General features: G+C 43.5%; 1 protein-coding gene across 2 annotated transcripts in view; it reads right to left on the bottom strand.

Moving 5' to 3' along the window:
• Positions 1-23,853, bottom strand: part of LOC125644522 (uncharacterized) — a 38,298-nt gene extending 14,445 nt beyond the window's left edge. Inside the window, exons 1-2 of one of the 2 annotated variants that reach the window (XM_075117615.1) lie at positions 23,757-23,853; positions 8,907-9,002 (exon numbers count right to left, since the gene is read on the bottom strand). The gene's annotated coding sequence lies outside the window, so the exon portion shown is untranslated. The remainder of the gene's footprint in view (positions 1-8,906; positions 9,003-23,756) is intronic. The other variant, XM_048868563.2, reaches the window with a different exon arrangement.
• Positions 23,854-26,783: the final 2,930 nt, after the last annotated feature.

Below are 26,783 nucleotides of genomic sequence, written 5' to 3'. Positions count from 1 at the left end.
AGACCCTTAGTGTTGTATTTGGATCATCATATTCATTTGGTTTAAATGCATATTATACTACTGGTAGCACTGTCTCTTAGAAAATCAAATTGCAAAGTAATTAAATGCACTTCCAGTGTCACCCTTGGGAAAAATTCAGTTTTAAGGATCCTTCTGCCACTTGACATGATTGCTTTATGGAGGGGAAAAAAAAACCCAATCTGATTTACCACCTCATATCTGAGCAAAAGACTACTATTCTCCCTTAGGTCTAATTATAGCACAATAAATTAAGAGCTTGGGCTTTCCAAATTAAAACTAGTAGAGAGCATGAGGGGGTTGCCAGCCTCCACAGTGGTCCCCTCACATGTACTGGGGTAGCTCTGCAACAGTTTCCCCTCTCCTCAGGGCACAACCACTCCACACCACAGAAGATATTCAAATCAAAGCTGCCCTTTCAAGGTCCAACTTATTAAGTCCTGCCAACAAGGTTAAAACAGATGGAACTCCTACCAAAAGTAGTCTCACCCCAGCAGCAGGCTGGGCCCAGCCCCTCTTCCTTGAGGGTCTGTTTTCCTTTCACGTTTCACACACTCTTCCGCACCAGCCAAAGCTGGGCTCAGCCTCTCCTCCCTGCGGGTCTGTCTTCCTGCTCTTCCAGCCATAATTCCCTGAACTTCTCACCTGGAGTTTGGCCTTCTCACCTTAAAAAAGATCCAAGGCCTTCTCAGCTGTATCCATAGGCCACCAATTTACCTTCCTCAGGCCTGACTGAACCACATGATTCACTCACTCCCCAGCCCCATTCACCACACCTCACCTGGAGAGGAGAGTTGGCTGTGTCTCAGGTGGAGCTAAGCCCCACCTCTCTTTAAAAGGCCAGCCACCCTGGAACAGTGCCAGTAGTAGAAGCAATAATTCAACTATTTTTCTGAGCTGGGTGTCTTCAGTCATGCCTGAAGTAAGTCACACCTCCAATCCCAATCACTGATCATCAGCTGGCTTCCTATACACGGATTTGCTCTGTGACAAGCCTGATCTAGTGTCCAAACCTGAAAAAAACATACATGTTTTAAGGCTATGGCACTGAAGGACCAAAGTTTTGATTCCAGGCCCACATGAAAAAAAACACCACCACCAATTTAATTAAGCACCAAGGTGCAGTTTTAACTCAAGTGAAAGAAATGTATTTTTGATGCTAAGGTCCCAAATTCAATCCCTGTCAACTACTGTAGTATGTGCTTGTGGCCATGGTTCATTATCATAAAGAGAGACTTATAGAATAGAACAATACTAATAACCTTTCTATACAGACAGAATTATGGAGACAAAAGTTATGTTGTTTTTCATAAAGTATATGGGTCACTATACTATCCCCTGAAGGTAGTAACAAAACTCCTCTTGATCTCAGCTAGAAAAGGATCCAAGCCATGGAATAAAAGTGTTTTATGTTCACCTTTCAAATAAGAGGAGGGGGAAATTGACCATCCAGACATTGTGAGATGGCTCTGATATGTCTACATTTGCCAGTTGTTGGGGAACAATGTTAATTGAAAAGAGTCCAACGAAATTTGTAATTTAACCAGCTATAGGGCCTTAGCCAGCTTCCCTGACAGCTGGCCCCTTTCACCGCCAGTTAGCCCTCTGATTCAGCAGGCCAGCCTTCTCCAGCTGGTGTCTGCTCTGCTGTGAGGGTGAAGGGAACCTTTATGCTGGTCACCTTCTCCCAACTCATCCCCATTTGATTCGGTGATATGGAAGTCCTGGAGGGACAGCAGAACCAAGGGGAGGGGAGCAGTAGAATCATTGGGGTACTGATGTATGTTTCTGGCCTCCGCCAATGTTTTCCACCCCCACATTTCTCTCAGAGGTGAGAGCAAGACCTAGCTATATTTCTGCCCCCATGCACACATGCAGGGGGATGGAGCCAGAGAGGGACCCAGAAAAGGGGCTGGAGCAGCCGTCATGGTACATCAGATCAGGCCAGCTGCCAGGGAGGTAGGGCTAGAATAGGTAGAGGCTAGAATAGCTCTCCTCTCCCTGCCTCTCAGCCACCGCGGGTCTCAACAGAAACACCCAGACATGGGGAGGGACATGAGCATGAGCACCAGCCACCAAGGTGAGATAGGAGATATGGCACCGGTTTCAGAGATATTTATAATATAATAAGAGGCCTCACTACATTCCCCCAGCCTTAGACAGCATGAAAAGACTAGGTGGAAAACTTAAAGTAGAGGAACGAAGATTCAAAAGTAGCTTTGAACGTACGAGACTCCCACCTTACAAGAGAGTTCATTGGTGACATTCGATAGCTGTACGCCATTTTTGCCACGGAGTGGGTGAAATCTTGGCTCCACTGAAGTTAATGGAAAAACTCCCATTGGTTTTAGTGGAGCCAAGATTACACAGTGTTTGTTTATGCCTCTGAATGCACAATCCAGTCATCCAAGGGCAGCATCTTCTGGTTCTTCAGGTATTGTTTAATAGTAACAGATATTTAGGTCGCTCTGAAGAGACCATTAATTGAGTTAATCTTATGGAGAGCGATAAAGTGGCTTGAGGTGTTCATCATGACTAAAATTCGTGGCCATTGTAGTCAGAGTACATACTTCAGGGCAGATTCTGACAGGTGCTGTGCATTGGACTCGTCAGAAACACATAGCCAGCAGCAAAAGCTCAGTGCTAGAGCTGTCCAGGTGCTAGCGTTGGTTGTTCAGAGCCAGAGCCTAGGGATCATCAAAACATAGTGGACTTGTTTATAAAAAGAAGCAGAAAAAATATTTTAAAACACCTTTACACCTTCTTCACGTACAAAAAAGAAGCAATAAAGAGCACAACCATATTTTTCCCATTTCCTCATACAGGATTGATGTAAAATGCAAAGGCTTACAGATGATTTCATCTGATGACTTTTGAAAAAAGACAGAATTGGGAATATTTCAGTAGTTAAGTTGAAATACTCTGTAAAATGGATGCTATTCTTGTTCTCTTTCTTCACGTTGAAGGATGGGAGGTGCAAAAACTCTGACTAATGGGATGTAGCTCCTCTGCGGGGGAACAGGGAGAGTGAATCAGATCATGCTGGTAAATGGAGCCTCAAGCTTTTTGCTCCAAAGTTTACTTTCTCTGTGAAAGCTAAACACCTCCCTGCTTGCTGTTGGTTACAGGAGTGCTAAGTGCTCTGTCATATGACACAATGGTGTTACAACAGAGGAGGCTTTGGAAGACCTCATCTTTCTGAGTTAGTAACTGTAGCCTAATGGCTAAATACTGCTCTTCTGTAAACTAGTGCAACTCTACTGACTTCAGTAAAGTTACAGCTAATTGTACTAGGGCTGTATCTGGACTTAGATGTTCAAGTTCTTTCAGACCGGGAACACGTTGAGCTTCAAGATGTTGATAAATATCTAGGTTGCTTTTTTTAAAATACAGTTTATTAACCACTCTTTACTGTGTTTTTAGTTGGGCAGCTATGAGCTATGTAGTTATAGATGAAGCAGTGAAGTAGCTGAAAAGGAAATGGGTCTAGAAAGAGGGGGAACTGGGGAAGTCAGTCATTTCCAAAGAGCTTAAAAAAAAAAATCTCAAGAAAATTTTGATGAAAACTTTTCAACTTTGAAGTCCCAAAATAGCAAATTTAAACATCTAACAAGTTCATATTTATCCACAGGATGTAAGCTGGCTCAGATTCTGTTTCTCAAAAGACTCTTGTGATATAACAGTATCTTTTTTAAGTCTGTTTCTGTTAAGAGAAACATACACTTATCTTCCTGGAGCATGGCGTGCAGTTCCTCATGCATGCTATATCACACTAATTGAGGACCAGATTCTGCCACTCTCCGTCATACTTGAACTGTCGCAATCCATTTAGATGTTGGTGAAGGAGAGAGAATTCAGGACCTTAGTACTTGCTGTGCTCATAGCTTGAACGGGGTGGAGTTTTCGCTCTCTGTGCTGCCATCTGTTGAATGCCTGTTTCTGCTCCACTGGATTCATTACTCACTCATTGATTATTATAAAAGCAGCTGTGATGCCTGTGCAGCTAACGAATCCCCCACCAAAGAGGGAGCTGTTATTGCATTTAGCCACTAGAATGACTATTCTATCAATTTTAAAGGGATGCATTATCTGGTCCATACAACATTCCAATCTGACTATTAGAAACATATCAGCTGTTAGGCTTGGAGTCCTGCAAGATGCAATGTCTGTTATACAGCTGACATACTTTAAACATGAAAAGGATATTTCATACTGAAATGCATTACAATCGGTTTTTGGGGTGCATTTTTGGTGGTGTGGTGGGAAAGGGAAAGAGAGAGTGAATTACTGCTGTAGCTATGTATCTTGTAATAGTGCTTTCAGTTGACAAACTATGATAATATTTAGAGAGACAAGGTGAGAAAAATAATATATTTTGTTAGACCAACTTCTGTGGGTGAAAGAGAGAAACTTTTGAGCTACACAGAACTCTTCTTTAGGTCCCATAGCTCAAAAGCTTGTCTCTTTCATCAACAGAAATTGGTCCAATAAACATAGGCGCTGATTCCGTGGGTGTTCCCACTAGCAGCCAGCTCCCTCTCGCACCCCAGCACCTCCTGCCCTCCAGCAGCCCCTCTGATCAACTCCTCCCGCTCCCTCCTAGTGCCTCCCACCTGCTGTGATCAGCTGAAGGAGGGGGAGGAGTGGAAATGGGGCATGCTGGGGGGAGGGGGCGGAACTGGGCCAGAAGAGGCAGGGTGGGGTGTGCAGGGGCAGGAAGAGGCGAGGCAGGGGTGGGGGAACGGATGGGGTGGGGGCGGGGCCTGGGGCAGAGGGGGCGGGAAGAGGTGGGATGGGGGTGGGGGCTTTGAGGAAGGGTCGGGTGTGGACAGGCCCTGGGACAGAGCGGCAGGGGCTGAGCACCCCCCGGGCCCAGAGGAAGCCAGCATCTATGCCAATAAAAAAGTTATTATCTCACTCACCTTGTCTCTCTAATATCCTGGGATCATGGCTACAACACTAAAAACAACTTATGACAATCTTTAGTAGACAACAACTTTGCTTTGTAATCAGAAACCATCTATGCCACTGCCTCCTTTACATTCAGGAGGTTCTTTGCATCTCATCAAGTCCAATAAGGTTATTTATTAGTGGGAAAACAATTCATTTAGTATGTTTGAATGGCTGATTTCAGTATCACCACAGTAGCTGGAATGCAAGAGATGAGCTAATGATTCTCACTGGCACTCATAATGATCTATACTGATTACTTAAGAATCCCCAGTTATCACTGTGAAGGTTGACAGGTTCTTGTTCCAAGATCAGGCCCAGTATTATTCAAATTATTATAGAGTTGGGAACACCACTGTGCACAGTTGAAACACTCACACTATAGGAACTCTTCTATAGTTACAAATTTATTAATACATTTAGCACAGTCACAAACACCCCAACTCAGTAAGGTAGATAGACATACTACAGAATGTACATCTGCACATCCATATACTCACATCATCCCTTGTAGAACCTGAAATGTTAGCCATCATCTTCCTCAACACTATCACCTTCCCCATCACCACCAGTGGCCATCATTCTGGCGTCTCCCAAGGACTACATCTCTTTTTCCTACTGCTCCTAGGTTGGGATGTAACCCTTATAATATGATATGGTGACGCCACTATGTTTGATGCATATTCAGTAGGGGATTTTTCCACTTTTCCTTATTTGTATTTCCTCCTTACTAATGTTGGAGTGTCCTTTGATAGGTTAGTATATCAAATGATCTCATCTTATACATCAGTTTGTTACCATGCCCCTCTTGTGATTAGGTATCTGCAGATGTAATTCATGCACTTGTTATATACGTCAATTCATTGCCATGACACTTTTATGGCTGGACTCTTGGATACTTTTGTGGCTGGTTGTTCCTATCGTCAGAAATTCCCCTTAAACACTATTTTCAGCTCTCCAATACTTGGAGTTTTCCTTTGGGCTGTAGATCTGTTCAAAGTTCATAGGTCTCAAGCCCTGTGCTAACTTGTTGAAGCTAATGTTTTACAGGATACAGACCAGTAGGTTCCTTGCACTGCTGAATATAATGCAAAGCAGTGAATATAATAAAAGCAAATCCGCACAGACACACCCCTGGAACCCCGACCTGGGATATTCTATCTACTACCCATGATCCATAAACCTGGAAATCCTGGGTGCCCCATCATCTCAGGCATTGGCACCCTGACAGCAGGATTGTCTGGCTATGTAGACTCCCTCCTCAGGCCCTACGCTACCAGCACTCCCAGCTACCTTTGAGACACCACCGACTTCCTGAGGAAACTACAATCCATCGGTGATCTTCCTGATAACACCATCCTGGCCACTATGGATGTAGAAGCCCTCTACACCAACATTCCACACAAAGATGGACTACAAGCCGTCAAGAACACTATCCCCGATAATGTCACGGCTAACCTGGTGGCTGAACTTTGTGACTTTGTCCTTACCCATAACTATTTTACATTTGGGGACAATGTACACCTTCAAATCAGCGGCACTGCTATGGGTACCCGCATGGCCCCACAGTATGCCAACATTTTTATGGCTGACTTAGAACAACGCTTCCTCAGCTCTCGTCCCCTAACGCCCCTACTCTACTTGCGCTATATTGATGACATCTTCATCATCTGGACCCATGAAAAAGAAGCCCTTGAGGAATTCCACCATGATTTCAACAATTTCCATCCCACCATCAACCTCAGCCTGGTCCAGTCCACACAAGAGATCCACTTCCTGGACACTACAGTGCTAATAAACGATGGTCACATAAACACCACCCTATACCGGAAACCTACTGACCGCTATTCTTACCTACATGCCTCCAGCTTTCACCCTGACCACACCACACGATCCATTGTCTACAGCCAAGCTCTGTGATACAACCGCATTTGCTTCAACCCCTCAGACAGAGACAAACACCTACAAGATCTCTATCAAGCATTCTTACAACTACAATACCCACCTGTGGAAGTGAAGAAAGAGATTGATAGAGCCAGAAGAGTTCCCAGAAGTCACCTACTACAGGACAGGCCTAACAAAGAAAATAACAGAACGCCACTAGCCGTCACCTTCAGCCCCCAATTAAAACGCCTCCAACACATTATTAAGGATCTACAACCTATCCTGAAGGATGACCCACACTCTCACAAATCTTGGGAGACAGGCCAGTCCTTGCCTACAGACAGCCCCCCAACCTGAAGCAAATACTCACCAGCAACCACATACCACACAACAGAACCACCACTAACCCAGGAACCTATCCTTGCAACAAAACCCGTTGCCAACTGTGCCCACATATCTATTCAGGGGACACCATCACAGGGCCTAATAACATCAGCCACACTATCAGAGGCTCGTTCACCTGCACATCCACCAATGTGATATATGCCATCATGTGCCAGCAATGCCCCTCTGCCATGTACATTGGTCAAACTGGACAGTCTCTATGTAAAAGAATAAATGGACACAAATCAGATGTCAAGAATTATAACATTCATAAACCAGTCGGAGAACACTTCAATCTCTCTGGTCACGCGATTACAGACATGAAAGTTGCGATATTACAACAAAAAAACTTCAAAACCAGACTCCAGCGAGAGACTGTTGAATTGGAATTCATTTGCAAATTGGATACAATTAACTTAGGCTTGAATAGAGACAGGGAGTGGCTAAGTCATTATGCAAGGTAACCTATTTCCCCTTGTTTTTTCCTACCACCCCCCCCCCCCCAGACATTCTTGTTAAACCCTGGATTTGTGCTGGAAATGGCCCACCTTGATTATCATACACATTGTAAGGAGAGTGATCACTTTAGATAAGCTATTACCAGCAGGAGAGTGGGGTGGGGGGAGAGAAAACCTTTTGTAGTGGTAAACACCCATTTTGTCATGCTTTGTGTGTAAAAAAAGATCTTCTATACTTTCCACAGCTTGCATCCAATGAAGTGAGCTGTAGCTCACGAAAGCTCATGCTCAAATAAATTGGTTAGTCTCTAAGGTGCCACAAGTACTCCTTTTCTTTTTACACATCCCACTGTGAGTCACGCTTCCAGGCTAAATAGTTACTATTCTGCCAAAAGAATGTACTTTGGGCATGGTATGCCTTGCAAGCACATGTTCCTGAACACATTCTTATCATGCTCCTCCCAATGCTTACTAATACTGTAAAACCACATCTATGTTACCCCACCTTAATGCAGGTTAGCATTTCAGATAACCAGTATCTTACATTTGGCTGCATTTCTTGCACTAGTGGATGTTCTCAGGCTGTCACTGCAGAGCCTCACAGGGTTTTCCTGTTCAGCCCTCAGCCGTGAGGCTCTCCGTGCAGTTCTTGGGCTAGCAGCACTTGCATTAGCACGTTCAGCACCCTGGAGCTCGGACTTCATAAGAGGGGAGTGGGCTTCACAGCTTTCGATTTGATGAGACAAATGGCTTCGGTTTGACCTTCTTGGTGGGAGTTCCCAATCTGTCCTGGTGTCTTAAAGTATTTCTTTAACACTAGTTCTGTTTTCTGGGGTCGGGGTGACAGATATTTCACAGGTGGTTTGTGCTTTTGCAGAGTACTTCCCAAGCTGCTAGGTTTCCTCATCTACTATAGAAGGTACATTCAAGACTTTTCCCAAATAGCAATGGCCTTGTATGACTGGTTGTCTGTTCCACAGGCATCTGACACACAATACCATCAAAAGTGGACTCGGAAAAGGAAGAAAACCAAAAGGCAAGAGACGGGGGTCTGTTGGACAGATACCCTCCAACCACTCAGTTACCTGGACTGACCAATGTGACCCAGGGTGCCTGGGGTAGCCCTCACTGAAAATGCCCTGGGCACGGCAGGCTGCAAAAGGGAGAGCAGATACTCCCAAAACTGGTGGTTAACAGTGAAGTTAAACTCACCTACAAGTCACAAACTGTACTTCTGATTCCTCACACTGGTTATCAAGTCACACAGCCCCCTTATTGCATTCCAGTTCTCTGGCTCCCAGTCAGCACCTAGATCCAGAACAGTGAGAAGTTATTTAAAAAAACCTTTGCTCGCTATACAAAATGTTCTTCTGAACGTCAAAGGGCCAGCCACATTGCAATCCCAGGTCAATATTAGGTTGGACCTTACCTGGCAGCGTGGTATTTTTGGGTAATTCTTTAGTATATAAAACTAAAGGTTTATTATAAAGAAAAAAGAAAACAACAAGAGAGTTGTTAAATGATAAAGCACTCCGATACATACAGAGATTCAAAATCCATATAACAGGTTCTTAGCAGCATTGGCGAGTTTGCTGGCTTGAAAGTCCCTCTGGGATACATCCACAGCTTGGATGGGTTATTCAGTCCTTCGTTCAGAGCTTAAGTTTGTAGAAAAATTACTCCAGAGGTAAGAAGTAGGAATGAAGACAAAATGGAGATGATGCAGCTGCCTTTTATAGTCTTTTGCCACGTAACCTGTACTTCCTTTGTACCAAACACAAGCTGCCCGGCACATGGCATGTACAAGCCTTAGAGTTCTCTGTCCATACGCATACCACATGCCTTGCTGACTCATGAGGTGTATTCCCTGGTTCCTTTCAACGGGTTCATTGTACAGCTGATAACCCTTGATGGGACATTGAACAGTTTAGGCTGATGCCAATCTCTCTGGGGAAGTCACCCAGATGCACAACACACGTTTGAACTACAGGATGTATCATACATATCTATAACTCACAGTAAAAAGGTGATACAAACATATAAACAAAATCATACTTGGCAAATCATAACATTTTCACAGATACCTTACACAGCATAGCTGGTCAGATTCCTTGCAATTTTATAATATTGGTAATATTTATAAATGGTCTCCCACGTTCCATACAGCATCACAACCAACATCCAAGAGCGTTAAACCCCGCTGATTGACTGCCTGGTACAGCCACTAATAAAATCTATTCAGATTTTAACTTACCCTTTATCCTTCATGTAGATGCTTTCAATAAGGGACTAGGTGCAGTCTTGTATCAGCATCAGAAGGTAAACTAGCACTCACTAGATGGGACAAGAACTTTAACTGCAGTTGAGAAGAATTATCACCTTCACGCAGGAAAGCTGGAGTGTCTACCTTTGCAATGGGCCATAACTGATACATTCTGTGACTATTACTATGAACAATCCTTCACAGTTTACAGTGATAACAACCTGCTAACTTATGTCTTCACCTCTGCCAGGCTGAAGACCACAGCACACCGGTGGATTGCAGAATTGGCTGACTTTAACTTTACAGTTAAATATCATCCAGGGAAATCTAATGTGGAAACAGATGTTACCCAGAATTCCCCTTGATATGGAAAAATAGAAGACAGAATGGACAGAAAAGAGAAGCAAAAAATTTGTTAATGCCGTCTTACAGTTCTTGGATGTACAAAGAAATGACAAAGTATCTTAGTTAGCAGTTATTACTACTAATTCTTTGGCAATAGAAAACTTCTCCACGGGTATTAAATCCACCATAAAGCCTATTCCACGGCAAGACAGTTTGGCTGCTCAGAAGGAAGATCCAACAATTGCTAAAATTCTTCATTATAAGTCCTTGCACACAAACTGAATAACCAGCACAAAAAGAAAAGGAGTACTTGTGGCACCTGTCATAAATATAAAGGGAAGGGTAAACCCCTTTGAAATCCCTCCTGGCCAGGGGAAAGCTCCTCTCACCTGTAAAGGGTTAAGAAGCTAAAGGTAACCTCGCTGGCACCTGACCAAAATGACCAATGAGGAGACAAGATACTTTCAAAAGCTGGGAGGAGGGAGAGGAACAAAGGGTCTGTCTGTGTGCTGCTCTTGCCAGGGACAGAACAGGAATGGAGTCTTAGAACTTTTAGTAAGTAATCTAGCTAGGTATATGTTAGATTATGATTTCTTTAAATGGCTGAGAAAAGAATTGTGCTGAATAGAATAACTATTTCTGTCTGTGTATCTTTTTTGTAACTTAAGGTTTTGCCTAGAGGGGTTCTCTATGTTTTTGAATCTAATTACCCTGTAAGATATCTACCATCCTGATTTTACAGGGGGGATTTCTTTATTTCTATTTACTTCTATTTTTTATTAAAAGTCTTCTTGTAAAAACTGAATGCTTTTTCATTGTTCTCAGATCCAAGGGTTTGGGTCTGTGGTCACCTATGCAAATTGGTGAGGCTTTTTATCCAACATTTCCCAGGAAAGGGGGGGTGCAAGTGTTGGGAGGATTGTTCATTGTTCTTAAGATCCAAGGGTCTGGGTCTGTAGTCACCTAGGCAAATTGGTGAGGCTTTTTACCAAACCTTGTCCAGGAAGTGGGGTGCAAGGTTTTGGGAAGTATTTTGGGGGGAAAGACGCGTCCAAACAGCTCTTCCCCAGTAACCAGTATTAGTTTGGTGGTGGTAGCGGCCATTCCAAGGATAACGGGTGTAATATTTTGTACCTTGGGGAAGTTTTGACCTAAGCTGGTAAAGATAAGCTTAGGGGGTTTTTTCATGCAGGTCCCCACACCTGTACCCTAGAGTTCAGAGTGGGGGAGGAACCTTGACAGCACCTTAGAGACTAACCAATTTATTTGAGTATAAGCTTTCGTGAGCTACAGCTCACTTCATCAGATGCAGGAGGATGTGTTAAGATCACCACCCTGATGCATGAATGGTATCAGTTGCAGTTGGATACAGATGGAATACTTTATCAAAAAAAAACAAGTTTCAAAATCAACTGGTATTACCTGAAAAATACAAAAAGGCAAGTGTATCAAGAACTACATGAAGATAGGGGACATTTCGAATAGAGCAAGTAATCAGTCTTGCAAGAGATCAATTTTATTGCTCACAAATGAAGAGGGACATAAAACATTATGTCACTAGAGTCTGCACATGTGTCAAGAAAAGGAAACCTCACCAGTTACCAGAGTTCCACTAACTGTTAAAAAAGAATCATTTGACCTTGTATCAATAGACTTAATGTATCTAGGCAGAAGCAGAGGAGGATATGAATACATCTTTGAGTGATTCACTTCACTAGGTTTGTTCAAGCCTACCTCAGCACCAACAAGTCAGAAAAGACTGTGGCAGACCTGATCTTCAATGACTCTCTTTTAAAATTTTGATCCCCCAAAAGGATTTATCATGACCGAAGAGCAGAGTTTGAAAATATTTTTTTCTGAAAGTTACAGCACTATTGTAAAATTGAAACATCTTCCTTAACCCCACTTTACCCCCAGGACAATGGGTAAGTAGAAAAGCTGAACTGAACACTGCTGGCTATGTAGAAAACGTTGCCAGAAGAACAAAAGTTAAACTAGAGGGACTCCCTTAATAAGGTAATCTATTCATGTAACTGTACATGAAGGGAGGCTACAGCATTCTCACTCTTTAATGGAAGAGATTCTGATAAGTGAGAGTGAAGATGAATTACACTATATGATGGTACCAGATATTCTGAATCTATTTACAGAAACATTTTATCCACATCCTGGAAATGAGGATGTTGTTGATCCTGTAAATTTGGAAATTGTAGATCAGGTTAGTGCAACATTCACACCAGCCATTGATACACGTGAATGCCAAAATGTAATAACGGAAACTGAAATCAACAGTGCACAAGAGGACAGATCACCAGAACAATCCACTGGCACACAAAAGTCATCCAATTAGAGAGAGCAGAGCCCCACAGACAAAGATGTACGAACATTTAGGGACACTTACTTATTAGTGTCTAAATCCAACAACTGGACTGGAAAATGCACCATGAGGTTGCCCTCATGTTTGTCACATGCCCTACCAAGTACTATTCCTATATTAGCCTCCATTCTATCTAAGACTGATGTAACATTTGTAAATGGTGTGATATTGACTTATGGTATGGATATTGTTCTAAATCAGCGGTAGGCAACCTATGGCACGCGTGCCAAAGGCGACACACAAGCTGATTTTCAGTGGCACTCACACTGCCCGGGTCCTGTCCACTGATCTGGGAGGCTCTGCATATTAATTTATTTTAATTGAAGCTTCTTAAACATTTTAAAAACCTTATTTACTTTACATACAACAATAGTTTAGTTACATATTATAGACTTATAGAAAGAGACCTTCTAAAAACGTTAAAATGTATTACTGGCACACGAAACCTTAAATTAGAGTGAATAAATGAAGACTTGGCACACCACTTCTGAAAGTTTGCTGACCCCGGTTCTAAATGGAGTGTTTGTTAGTTCTACATAGTTTGTTATGTTAATTTAATAGATGTTTTCTAAATAGTTTGCCATAAGTCCAGTGACTTGGAGTTACATGGTTATGCCATTGATCATATAGAAACTGTTATTTCATAGGATAGGAATATCCTTGGGAATTTAAGCTGCTCAGAACTGGTTATTCCTTTGAATAGTGGAACTACAATTGAAGCAAAAGCTTTCTGCTTGATATGAAATAAACTGAAGAAACATGCACAAGGTTTCACCATCAATACCAGAACCTTTGAAAGAGGAGAAATCTATGTGAAAATGCAAGCTAAGAGTTGTAGAACTCAAGGACCACTGCTAACAAACCAGATGAATGAACTGTGTGTTACACTTTGTTAATAAAAATGTCATAACATTACATTTACAAGGGAAAAGCGTAGTACTCATAAGGGAATGTCAGGGTTAGATTTACTTGTGGTCTGTCCCTTTAAGAATTGAAGGTCTGCTGAGGGGATAGATCTTGGTCACAGCAGCAGAGCTGTGCATGCTCTGAAAGGACTGAGCAGCAATGGGGCTTTTGCAAGCTGTTTATTTGATACCAAGTGTAATAAAATTCCAGTTTTAAAATTGTCCTGGTCTGGGAGTGTATAACCATCACATTTGCTGGTGTCCCACATTTACCTGTTTGAAGGCTGAGAGGTAGACTCCATATTGGCAAGACAGGGACAGGGGACACAAAAAAGGCAGACATGTAATACAGGAATACTGCAGCCACTCCTGGATATCAGGAACGCACTTGATAAGGCTGTCACTACCATCTATAACAAGATATGTAGAAGCAATACATACCCCAACTTCAAACTAACACAAAAACCTTAAACCATGACCTCATATGGTTTTATGCTTTCTAACTATAAAGGATAGTTAGTTTCCAAGGGAAGTTGTGGAACCCACATCACCGGAGGTTTTTAAGAACAGGTTAGATACCCACCTGTCAGAGATGATCTAGGTCAGGGGGCTGGTCTAGATGACTTCCTGCGGTCCCTTCCAGACCTACATTTCTATGATTCTATGTTCAACAGAGCAGTACATCTGACTACCACATTCCCTTTCATTTGGGAAGTTATTCTGCCTTAACACTGCTAAGATCACTATTAACGTTTTGCATTAGAATGCAAGTTTGATGCAGCTGAGGTAGGCATTGCTTTCTGGGGACTGATGAAGACTGAATGTGTTATCAATAGCACTGTAGGCAATGTGAAGTTGGAAAGGCATGCACGAGTCTTTCTCCTTAAACTTTCTATTTCCATTCTTTAAGTTTTGGGTGGTTGGAGTGCGTCCTGCCACAACCTCAACTTCCACTAACTGTAGTTTTGGTTTGTTAACAATTTCTTAAACAACATCCTTCATGCTACTAGTTACCCTGACTAAAGCAAATTATACTTCATAGATTCATCTGATTTACTGTGAGATTTCTTGCAAGACTGTATGTCCACAGAAGCATATTTAACTGTAAAGTGCTACATTGAGATCTCTGTGGAGAAGTCCAAGTCCAATGTGTATCCAATATGTAATTATACTTTTCAATTATTGCATATAATGTTTTTCCATCTCAAAGGGTTGCAAAGTGCTTCAGAAGGGCCTGAACAGGAATTCCAAATCCTCCTGCATTTGGAATCAGATCCAAAGCTGAGTATTTCCTAAATCCAAACTATGTAACTCATACCCCTTTCCACAAGCATTGAATCATAGAATCATAGAATATCAGAGTTGGAAGGGACCTCTGGAGGTCATCTAGTCCAACCCCCTGCCCAAAGCAGGACCAATCCCCAACTAAATCATCCCAGCCAGGGCTTTGTCAAGCCTCACCTTAAAAACTTATAAGGAAAGGGATTCCACCACCTCCCTAGGTAACGCATTCCAGTGTTTCACCACCCTCCTAGTGAAAAAGTTTTTCCTAATATCCAACCTAAATCTCCCCCACTGCAACTTGAGACCATTACTCCTTGTCCTGTCATCTGCTATCACCGAGCATAGTCTAGATCCATCCTCTTTGGATCCACCTTTCAGGTAGTTAAAAGCAACTATCAAATCCCCCCTCATTCTTCTCTTCCGTAGACTAAACAATCCCAGTTCCCTCAGCCTCTCCTCATAAGTCATGTGTTCCAGACCCCTAATCATTTTTGTTGCCCTTCGCTGGACTCTCTCCAATTTTTCCACATCCTTCTTGTAGTGTGGGGCCCAAAACTGGACACAGTACTCCAGATGAGGCCTCACCAATGTCGAATAGAGGGGAACGATCGCGTTCCTCGATCTGCTGGCAATGCCCCTACTTATACAGCCCAAAATGGTGTTAGCCTTCTTGGCAACAAGGGCACACTGTTGACTCATATCCAGCTTCTCGTTCACTGTAACCCCTAGGTCCTTCTCTGCAGAACTGCTGCCTAGCCAGTCGGTCCCTAATCTGTAGAGGTGCATTGGATTCTTCCGTCCTTGGTCCTGCTTTGAGCAGGGGGTTGGACTAGATGACCTCCTGAGGTCCCTTCCAACCTGATATTCTATGATTCTATGATGGTGCTGGGTACATATCGTCAGGCCCCACCTTCCCTCGCTCCCTCCCTCCGTGAAAGCAACGGCAGACAATTGTTTTGCGCCTTTTTTCCTGGGTTACCCGGGCAGACGCCATACCCCAGCAAGCATGGAGCCCGCTCAGCTTACCGTCACCGTAGGTCTCCTGTGTGCTGGCAGACGCGGTACTGCATTGCTACTCAGCAGCAGGTCATTGCCTTTTGGCAGCAGACGGTGCAGTATGACTGGTAGCCATCGTCGTCGTACTCCTGGGTGATCTTTTAGCTAGCCTCGGTGAGGTCAGTCGGGTCACCTGGGCAGACATGGGAGTGACTCAGCCAGGTCATTTCCCTTTTTAAGTTTCATCTTATGGAGATTCAGTCCTGCCGGCAGTCGTACTGCACCGTCTTCTGCTGAGCAGCCAGGATGGGACAATGGCTAGCAGTCGTACTGTACCGTCTGCTGCCAGCCTGAGATGTATAAAGATAGATGAAGTGGATCAAAACAAGAGATAGACCAGATTTATTTTGTATTCATTTTCTACCCACTCCCTCCCTCCCTCCGTGAAATCAACGGCCTGCTAAACCCAGGGTTTTGAGTTCTATCCTTGAGGGCGCCATTCTGTTTCTCCTTGATGCAAAGCCACCCCCTTTGTTGATTTTAATTCCCTGTAAGCCAAGTCGTTAGTCGCCCCTCCCTCCGTCAGAGCAATCGTTTCGCACCTTTTTTCAGCACAGACACCATAGCACTGGGAACATGGAGCCTGCTCAGATCACCAAGGCAATTATGAGCACTATAAACACCGTGCGCATTATCCAGCGGGATATGCGGAACCATAATCTGCACAAAAGCAAAACCAGGCAAGGAAATGACTGCAGTGCGGTGATGAGAGTGATGAGGACATGGACATAGACTTCTCACAAAGTACGGGTCCCTGCAATGTGCACATCATGGTGTCAGTTGGGCAGGTTCATGGCGTGGAAGGCCAATTCTGGAAGGAAGGACAAGGCCACACAGCAGTTTAAAACTTTAAAACTTATTGAATGCCAGCCTTCTGTTGCTTGGGCAATCCTCTGGGGTGGAGTGGCTGGGTGCCCCCTCACCACGTTCTTGGGAGTCTGGGTGAGGAAGCTATGGAACTTGGGGAGGAGGGCGGTTGGTTACACAGGCGCTGTAGCGGCGGTCTGTTCTCCTGCTGCCTTTCCTGCAGCTCAACCATACGCTGCAGCATATGAGTTTGATCCTCCAGCAGCCTGAGCATTGACTCCTGCCTTCTGTCAGCAAGCTGACACCACCTATCATCTTCACCCCGCCACCTCTCCTCGCGTTCATATTGTGCTTTCCTGCACTCTGAGATTGTCTGCCTCCACGTATTTTGCTGTGCTTTGTCAGTGTGGGAGGACAGCATGAGGTCAGAGAACATTTCGTCGCAAGTGCGTTTTATTTCGCCTTATAATCTTTGCTAGCCTCTGGGAAGGAGAAACATATGCAGCTGGTGGAGGGGAAAAAAAGGGAGAGTGGTAGTTTAAAAGACACATTTTATAGAACAATGGGTACACTCTTTCACAATGCTGTTAAGATTACATAGCACATGTGCTTTCATTACAAGGTCGCATTTTGCCTCTTACTGAGGGTATGCCAGTTTGGTGTGAGAGATCACTCATGCAGGGCCAGACAACAGAATTCAGCTTGCATTGGTGTGAGAGATCACTCATGCAGGGCCAGACAACAGAATTCAGCTTGCAGGCACCCATGGTAAGCCACAGTCTTTTGGCTTCTTTAACCTTCATAACATGTGGGAATGGTTTCAAACAGCAGTGCCCTCATTTCCCAAACGAAGTAGCCGTTGGGTTGGCCATTTAAAATGGGTTGGCAATTTAAAAGGAGGGCTGCGGTTTCCGGGTTAATGTGCAGCAGAAACCCAACTAATCCACACACACACACACACAATTCTCTGGGATGATGACTTCACCCCGCCCCCCCACCGCGTGGCTAACAGCGGGGAAGATTTCTGTTCAGCCACAGGCAAACAGCCCAGCAGGAACGGGCACCTCTGAATGTCCCCTTAAGAAAAGCACCCTATTTCAACCAGGTGACCATGAATGATATCACTTTCCTGAGGATAACACAGAGAGATAAAGAACAGATGTTGTTTGAATGCCAGCAACACTGGGACCACACGCTGCAATGCTTTGTTCTGCAATGATTCCCGACTACGTGCTACTGGCCTGACGTGGTAAAGTGTCCTACCATGGAGGATGGAATAAGGCTGCCCTCCCCAGAAACCTTTTGCAAAGGCTTTGGGAGTACATCCCAGAGATCTTTATGGAGATGTCCCTGGAGGATTTCCGCTCCATCCCTAGACACGTTAACAGACTTTTCCAGTAGCCGTACTGGCCGAGAATGCCAGGGCAAATTAATCATTAAACCTGCTTACTTTTAAACCATGTGTAATATTTACAAAGGTACACTCACCAGAGGTCCCTTCTCCACCTTCAGTGTCCGGGAGCCTGCCTTGGATAGGTTCAGGAGGTACTGGCTCCAGGTCCAGATAGTAAACAGATCCTGGGTGTTGGGGAAACCAGTTTCTCTGCTTCCTTGCTGTGAGCTATCATCTTCCTCGCCCCCAAAACCCGCTTCCGTGTTGCCTCGCACTCCTTGGACGTAGTCAAAGCACAGGGTTGGTATAGTGGTAGCTACAGCCCCTAGAATGGCATGCAGCTCATCATAGAAGCGGCATGTCTGGGGCTCTGACCCGGAGCAGCCATTTGCCTCTCTGTTTTTTTGGTAGGCTTGCCTGAGCATCTTAATTTTCACATGGCACTGCTGCAGGTCCCTGTTATAGCCTCTGTCCTTCATGCCACTGGAGATTTTTTCAAATGTTTTGGCACTTCATTTTTTCAAACAGAGTTCTGCCAGCACGGATTCGTCTCCCCATACAGCGATCAGATCCTGTACCTCCCGTTCAGTCCATGCTGGAGCTCTTCGGCGATTCTGGGACTGCATCGTTTCCTGTGCTGATGGGCTCTGCATGCTGACCCGTGCAGGTGAGCTCGCCACGCTGGCCAAACAGGAAATGAGATTCAAAAGTTTGCAGGCCTTTTTCTGTCTACCTGGCCAGTGCATCTGAGTTGAGAGCGCTGTCCAGAGCAGTCACAACTGCTGGGATAGTTCCCAGAGGCCAATACTGTCAAATTGCGTCCACACTACCCCAAATTTGACCCAGCAAGGCCGATTTCAGCACTAATCCCCTCGTCAGGGGTGGAGTAAAGAAATCGATTTTAAGAGCCCTTTAAGTCAGAAAAAAGGGCTTCGTTGTGTGGACAGGTGCAGGGTTAAATCAATTTAATGCTGCTAAATTCGACCTAAACTCGTAGCGTAGACCAGGCCTAACATTAAAGTGGCTTACTGAAAGCCCAACCTCAAATCAGGGGTAGAGCCAGGAACAGAGCCCAGACCTCTTGTGTCTTTCAGATATGCTGGGAGGTTTGTTATCTTTCCGGCTCTGATCTAGTGCTCTTAATCCTGCACGCAATGGATCATTGACATCATAGCAGTGATCTGTAACCTAACACTGAGAAAAGCTGCCAGTTAATGTGCAGAATTGCTCTGGGATAGAAAGAGATTCATATCTTGATTATCCATTCTATGTGGGGTTCTGCAGTCACCAGGCCCTTACAAGCGTCAACTCATCCTGCCTTTGCCAGGACAGATTATCCAGTTCCTGGATCCCTCGCTGTCAGAATTAACTTCTGATAAATTTTTACTTATTCCCTTTTCATAGTTTCACTTACGCAGACCTTTCCCTGGCATCTCAGTACCCTCTTCGACTCTGCCTGGATCCTCTCTCCAGTGGGTTTGTAAATCTCATTTGTCCCATATCAGCAAGGCATACATTAAGAAATACTCTGTGTGAATGTAAAAATCTTTTGCTGCCACTGGCATGAAAAACCACCACCGTGGTGAGTGGGATCTCTACCACTTCTATAATAAATGCTGCACCAAGAAACAGCCAGTGGTTTACCTGCCCCAATCAGAGCTCTACTGTTTAATTTATTTCCCCCTGATTTACATGTAACACTATTCTTCCAGCAGAGCAGGGTAGTCATCGACACCACTCCTTAACTGGGTGGAGGAGCCACTGCTGAACAAGGCAAGTCAGTGCCTATTCTTTTCCCCCTCAGCACAGTGTGTCTCCACAGCCTTAACCACACAACCATTAAAGCAACCCCCAACCAGGGAATGAATAGATAGCTCAGGGCACTGGTAAAGGGATAATGAGCATTTTGCCTCTGGCTCATTGGTTTTAATCCAGGCTGGCGGATTGTAACTGAAAGTCTTTGTAAGAGGCAGCTCTTTGGTGGCCTATGTACATTACACAAGCCAGTGCTTTCACTCCAGTTCTTAGCATGCAGGTGTCAACCTCACAAGACTCAAGCGGCACCTGCTTGTCACTCAGCAGAAAGGCAAGAGACTGAATCAGTGAGGCTGAAAAGTGTTCTCACCCCTACAGGAGTTAATCTCCAGAACAAGAGAACACTGGTGGATAGTATGGGCAAGTATATATCACTGCTGTCCGTGTTGAACCTACTCTGTGGATAAACAGAAGATTCAGCTGCCCAAGCCCATCAATTCAACACCTTTTATAGCACTAAATCAAGTTTAAGAAGGAGAGCAAGAATTTGTTTTTACAAAGAAATCATTAATAATAGCATGGAATCAACAAGTGAAGAAGCATAAGGAAAGCATAGTCCAACTGGCTAGGAAAACAAGTAGTCATTTGATGGTCCCTTCTACATTAGTGTTTGTCTGTGTCTGTCTTTTCTCCCATATTCCCCCCACCTCTCTCTCTCACACACACACCCCTTCTGATGGAATCAGACACACAAAAAAAGTGTTTGTAGGTGGTGCTGTTTGTTATGCCGTATGTGTGTGGTCTCTCTGGAAAACAGCATGTACTTACATGATCACAGATCCTCACATTAAATAAAATCCTAAATCTATTATTTGTATTTTGGTAGTACCTAGAGATCCTAACTGAGATCAATGCTCAACACTGTGCTAGGCCATAAAGAATTTACACTCTAATAGACAGGACAATCAGGGATAGGAGAAAAAGTATTATCCACATTTTACATATGGGGAACTGAGGCACAGAGATTAAGCGATTTGCCTAAAGCGACTTTAAGTTACCATCCAAGTCTATGGCAAGAATTGTTGATGGTCTCCCCAAGCCCCAGCCTAATATCTTAACCACAAGGCTATTCCTCCTTTATTATGTCACTTTCTTCCAACAATACTTCACACTACTCACTGGAGCTGAAGTATAATGTAGCTTACACGATTACATCAGTATGGTAAATACTGTGCTCTCTCTCTCTGCTAGTGATATCTCCATTACGTACTATGCCTTCTTAGCATTAATTCTTAACAGCTCTCATAAATGCTTAAAAAACCCTAAAGAAAAAAGGGGTTGTTTGACATGTTGTAGATTAGAGAATTTTCAGTTAAGATTCAGAATCTCCTCCTGTTTGGGGATACGAATAAAGGGTAACCCTGAAGGCCAAAACAAGATTATGCTTGTTAATATCAGATAAACTTTCATTTTCAAGTATGAACATGGAGATTAGAATGCACATTACAACATACATTCAGCTAGATATCTAAACAAATGAGCTAGCTGGATACAAGCCCAAGAGATTTTTGGTTAATTTAGTCTCCTTTCAAATTCACTGTCTCTCTCCCCTGACCATGTACCCAGGAAGTTGTTTTGTCCTGCACCATAGTAAACATTGTTCTCTGATTAAGGGTAGGGAGGGCTGGGACATGAAAGCCAGCTCTACCTAACTGGAAATCTAGTGCTATCTTTCTGTATTTGTTTTCACAGACTTGAGGTGAAGTCATTTCCTTCTGGCCCTAAACCTTGCTTTTTCTTTTAATAATTAACTGAATAGAGTAGTAACTGTCTCCGCTAAATGCTGTAGAATGAGTTGCTATTATAAAGCCCTTACTTTAAGCTGTGAGAGCCAAGAAAGGTTCCTTAAAACTCAAGTATTCACAGATTTAAAAAAAAAACAACCATACAGGTAAAGGCAGTCCATTTTCCAAAACCAGCCTTAATCAGTCTAGCTGCTCAATCAATCTTTCAGTGAGGGAACAGGTATAATGTTGATAGAAGAACTCTTCTTAGGTATGTCTCAGAGGAAAGTAATCTGCTTATGTACAAAACAGCATTAAGGTGCCCTGAAGATGTTATCATTTAGATGGAAAATTGCTAGCATGCTTTCTAAATGTGGCCTTTGGTGCACAGAGAAATCTAGAAGCCTTTCAAAATAAAATGAAAACAGCAAAGAGATTTTGAAGTGTGTCCTCCCATTAACCCTTTTTTACTAGCAAAAAGTAATCACACAACAGAGCAACTTAGTTTTGGAGATCTACTAAAATAATAGTGCCCATCAAAGGTTATTTAATGACTAACAGCATGTTCAGCCCTTATTCTGTGTTTCTACAGCCTTAGCCCAACAACAACGTCACAGTCTACGGTTGGGGCTCCTAGGTGCTATAGCAGGGGTTCTCAAACTGGGGGTCAGGACCCCTCAGGGGGTCACAAGGTTATTACGAGGGGGGTTGCAAGTGTCAGCCTCCACCCCAAACCCCGCTTTGCCTCCAGGATTTATAATGGTGTTAAATATGTTAAAAGGAGTTTTTCATTTATGGGGGGGGGGGGGTGGTCACACACAGAAGCTTGCTATGTGAAAGGGGTCACCAGTACAAAAGTTTGAGAACCCCTGTGCTATAGTAATACAAGTTAATATCTGGAAAAGACAGACATAGCTCCACCCCAGGGAGTTTATGATTCCAAGATGATACAGGCAAAAGTAATCTCCAAAAACACAGAAGAAAGCCTAGCTAGCAGGCCCACAAAATTCATCTGCCAGTCAGGTATGTCAAATCTCATGGACTGGGTGCCAAATGAGATAGCTTCAGTGTCTAGTACATGGACACAACAACAGAGTATTCATCTCCCAGTTTTAGTTGCATCCTCCCATATTACTGACCTCCTAGCCCTCCTCTGCACCCCACCTCCCCCGGGCCATGCCACAACAGTGAATGTGTAGGTGCAACAACAATTTGATTGATAGATAGATCGATCGATCTGCTTTGGTTTTGGATTTGAAATTTTTCATTTCAGCAAGGGTTCATTTGCCTTATCAACAAAAATGTAAGAGCCATGTTTTCCTCTCAGTTACACTTCTGAAGTCCACTGAAGCAAAAATAGCACAAGCGTAACTGTGTAATTTGACCCAGCGTCTAGACCTTACAGGTAGTTTAATCAATTAAATAAAATACTGCTGAAGTTTGAACTGGTGTTGGTGTTCTCTGCCTTCCCTACTATTAGGGAAAGGAAACGTACGGGAGAGGGGGAGCGGAAATTAGGCATGTCTTACTTACACCTAAAGTTATATGCCTCAGGCTACCTACTCGCATAGTTGCCTTATGTTATTGGACACACCTAAAGGATTTTGTAATACAGTGTACATCCATAGTACATGAAAATGCTGTGCTCACTCATCAAGTGCCCTTAAGTACAAGTAGAGCAGGGATATTGAAAATAAACTGTAATATTTAATATGCTTTATAGAATTTGACTGCCTTCAGATAAGTTACAAAAGCCTCTCAATATGTTGTATTCCCATTAGTTCAGATTACAGCCCCCAGGCATTAGCAAGATCCTAAATGGCCCAGTCATGCAAAGAGCCCAGCACTTCCTGAAGAGAACTAAGTGTCAGCTCCATTGGGAGCTGTGGAAGTTCAGAACCTCTGAGGACTGAGCCCAGGTAGCACAAAATAAAACTGCAGTGTTCTCATTTCACAAAAGTGTTGGGCAAAAGAAAGGGTCTGAACTTGCACCTACCATTCTTTAGCACAAGAGGCAGCAACAAGCTACACAAGCTCGTCAGTCAGATCAGGGAAGCAGATGCACTAAAGTAGGTTGACCATACCCCGCTCACCGATGAGATTCTGGAAGACTTCCATAATTCCAGCAGCCATTCAGGAGCCCAGGGTGGAGCACCACAGTCATGACCAATCTAACTGCCTCCTCCACGCGCGTGCGCACACGCACACACACACACACACACACACACACACGCACACGCACAGAGAGCAGTGTGCAAGAGGTGGCCTGAGTTTGGCTCAGACTCTCAGATAACATGGAAGTTTAAATATTGTTATTCACATTCCACAGTGCAAGTCTGATTAAAGGTCTGCAAGGCTCCAGTCAGCTGTGGAACACAGGGGAGAGCTCAGGCAGCACTGTTGATGGGGCAGCACAGCAGAGAAGAGGAAGAGAAAACACAACTCCAGCACATAAGGAAAGGCAGCCCTTGTCTTACACTTCACTTTGAAAATAGCAGAGTGGAGTGCAAGATATTTATTTTTTCTCCCATTTTATACTATAATCTGGGTTTTCCTCCAATAGCTCCATGCATCCACCTCAACTGCCACCTCCTCACCCATGCAGCAGATTTGCTGTACTCAGACTAACAAAAGGAAATTTTAAGAGTCACAGACCTGTTTTCTTCTGGGAAGGAAGGGGGATTTCCCCCTTTCATCCCATCTCTTGAACACCGGTCCCCTTCCCACTTCTGCCTGTTGCAATGGCAACCAACCACTAGCATTGCAGTCAGACCCAATCGAGGTGACAAAGTACTTCAACAATGATTTTACACATTCAGCTCTAAGGAGGCCTCCCACAGTAGCAAACTTCTCACACACACACACAGTTTCAGAATCTGGCCCATTCACCTCTCTGGATCTCCCTCATCCATGTAAGTCTGGAGTATTTGAATGGAAGTAAATGAAATACACCAATATGCCAGACCTCAACTTGAAGTAACTGAAACAGTTCAGCCAGAGACTACAAACAAATTCCCCAATTCCTGGGGATTAACACATACAGACAAAACCCAGTGTATCCAAAAGACAGAACTTTGAAAGCTTATTTAGTCATATTCAGACATTTCAGCCAGATAGGATGTATTCAAAAAAGCTACCAATTCTTTATCAAGAAGTCTTAACATATTAATACTAATACACAATTAATACACAAAATTGTGTTACTTAAATTACAGTCTGTGTATTTAGCCACTTTGAAACTAGCCATTTGAAGCCTACTCTTTGGCTAGTATAGAGCAAGATTAGAGGACATAAAATGAAATAGTTATTGTTCCCTGCCACAGGGACTGATCCTATCCCATTAAAGTCAATGGGCTATTCATTCTGCTCCCACTGAAATAAACCCCAAGTTAGCAGGTTCTTCTCTGGACAAAAGGGCTACAAGTCTTTCCAGAGCGTTCCAGACATTTCCTTGTAAACACGATCTGCTTTCTGAAAGCGTGTGATATGAGGGCCTACACTGGTTTCCAGTCATATCACCACACTTTGCTTTTTACAATGCAAGAGCACATCGCTGCCAAGTGGGGTAATTTTTGGCAGTGAAGTCTCAAAGCAAACAAGAAGGGTTTTCCTTGCACTCTTTATTTTGTTGAAAAGGAATAATTTTTTCAGAATTTGTCCTGACCACAAACATACTATTGGACTACTCTGTATAAGTGCTTCCTTTTATGCTTCTCTGCACCTAGAGATAGCCATACTGGTGAATTTTCATTACCAGTTTAGTTTCATATTTTGGTTAGCTAGTTGCTTCTAGATCAATCTTAGCTTTCTGCAAATCTAGTAAATAGTCAAGGCTATAAACTGTTCATATACAGTTTGCTTTGACTATTTTTTTTTTGTGGTCATTTATGTGTGGGCAGACACTTACATCACATGACATTGTTCTGCCTCCTAACTGGGAGACAGATTTTTTTTTTTAAATCCAAATACAGTGAACAGATTAATGTTCTTCATACAAGATTTCAGGTGAATCATTGTGAGGGTCTAGAAGTCATGAGGCATTTGGAAAAAATTAGCGAGTCCCAACTAGCCAGCAGTTGTATGACGATCTGCAAATACAACCCTAAAAAAAAAAAAAAAAAAAAACCAAGGAGTCCGGTGGCACCTTAAAGACTAACAAATTTATTTGGGCATAAGCTTTTGTGGGTAAAAAACCCACTTCTTCAGATGCATGGAGTGAAAATTACAGATACAAGCATTACTATACTGACACATGAAGAGAAGGGATTTACCTCACAAATGGAGTGCGTTGACAAGTCATTAACTTTGAGAATGTGCTTTACTCACATCCCTCATTTATGAATAGCCTTGAAGGAAGAGACTGCTACAAAGTTTAGTTAAACTATGGACTTGTAGCAAGTGCTGTCAGTAAAGGTAGGACTGACTTTGTATTACAAGCCACGTTTTAGACACAAGTTCAAACTTTCTCAAAGAATCCTTTCAGCTTCAGATCCCTTGTAGTCCTTGTCTCACTAGATATGGGGGGCAGGAGTGGAGTCTGAGGTTAACTGGACATAACTTTTGGTAGACGAGAGCCCGAGAGTTCCATGTCTGTACAACATGTGTGGAAATGGATGATTTGTCATCCTATCTGCCTGAATTTCCCCTTGTGGATGTTCACCAGCCTGGTGTAACAGATCCAAACCTTGGCTCCCTCATACCCTTAGGGTTAGTATGATCCTTGGACTCCTCATGAAGATTGGGAGTCTGCAGTCTACCTGCTTAGGCCTTGAAACCAGTGCTGTTCTCCCCAGCCTCCTAGGAACTCATACATGCACCTCAGAACTCCACTCGATCTGTGGAGCCTCTGGATCACTGTTGCTGAGATGTATTGAAAAAACTATAAACATTATAAGTTGTCACTTTAAATTTTAGGGGTTTTCCTGCTCCTATCTGCAGGGCAGGAAGCTCTGTAGGGAAGCATGTGATCTGGGCCTAGCAGCAGTCAGGCTGCAGACAGCCTAGAGTAAAATAGGGTGAGTTGTGCCTCTCTGTTTCAGGGAGCAGCCTGCTTGGTCTGTTGTTGGTTTTTGTTGTTCTTGTGCGTTAGCATTCTGATTTTTAAGAAATAAAGTAGTGTT

This window comes from Caretta caretta, chromosome 11 (assembly GCF_965140235.1).
Source record: "Caretta caretta isolate rCarCar2 chromosome 11, rCarCar1.hap1, whole genome shotgun sequence".
Taxonomy (NCBI): domain Eukaryota; kingdom Metazoa; phylum Chordata; order Testudines; family Cheloniidae; genus Caretta; species Caretta caretta.
Note: the sequence above shows the minus strand (reverse complement) of the source record. Positions and strands in the feature narration are given on the sequence as shown.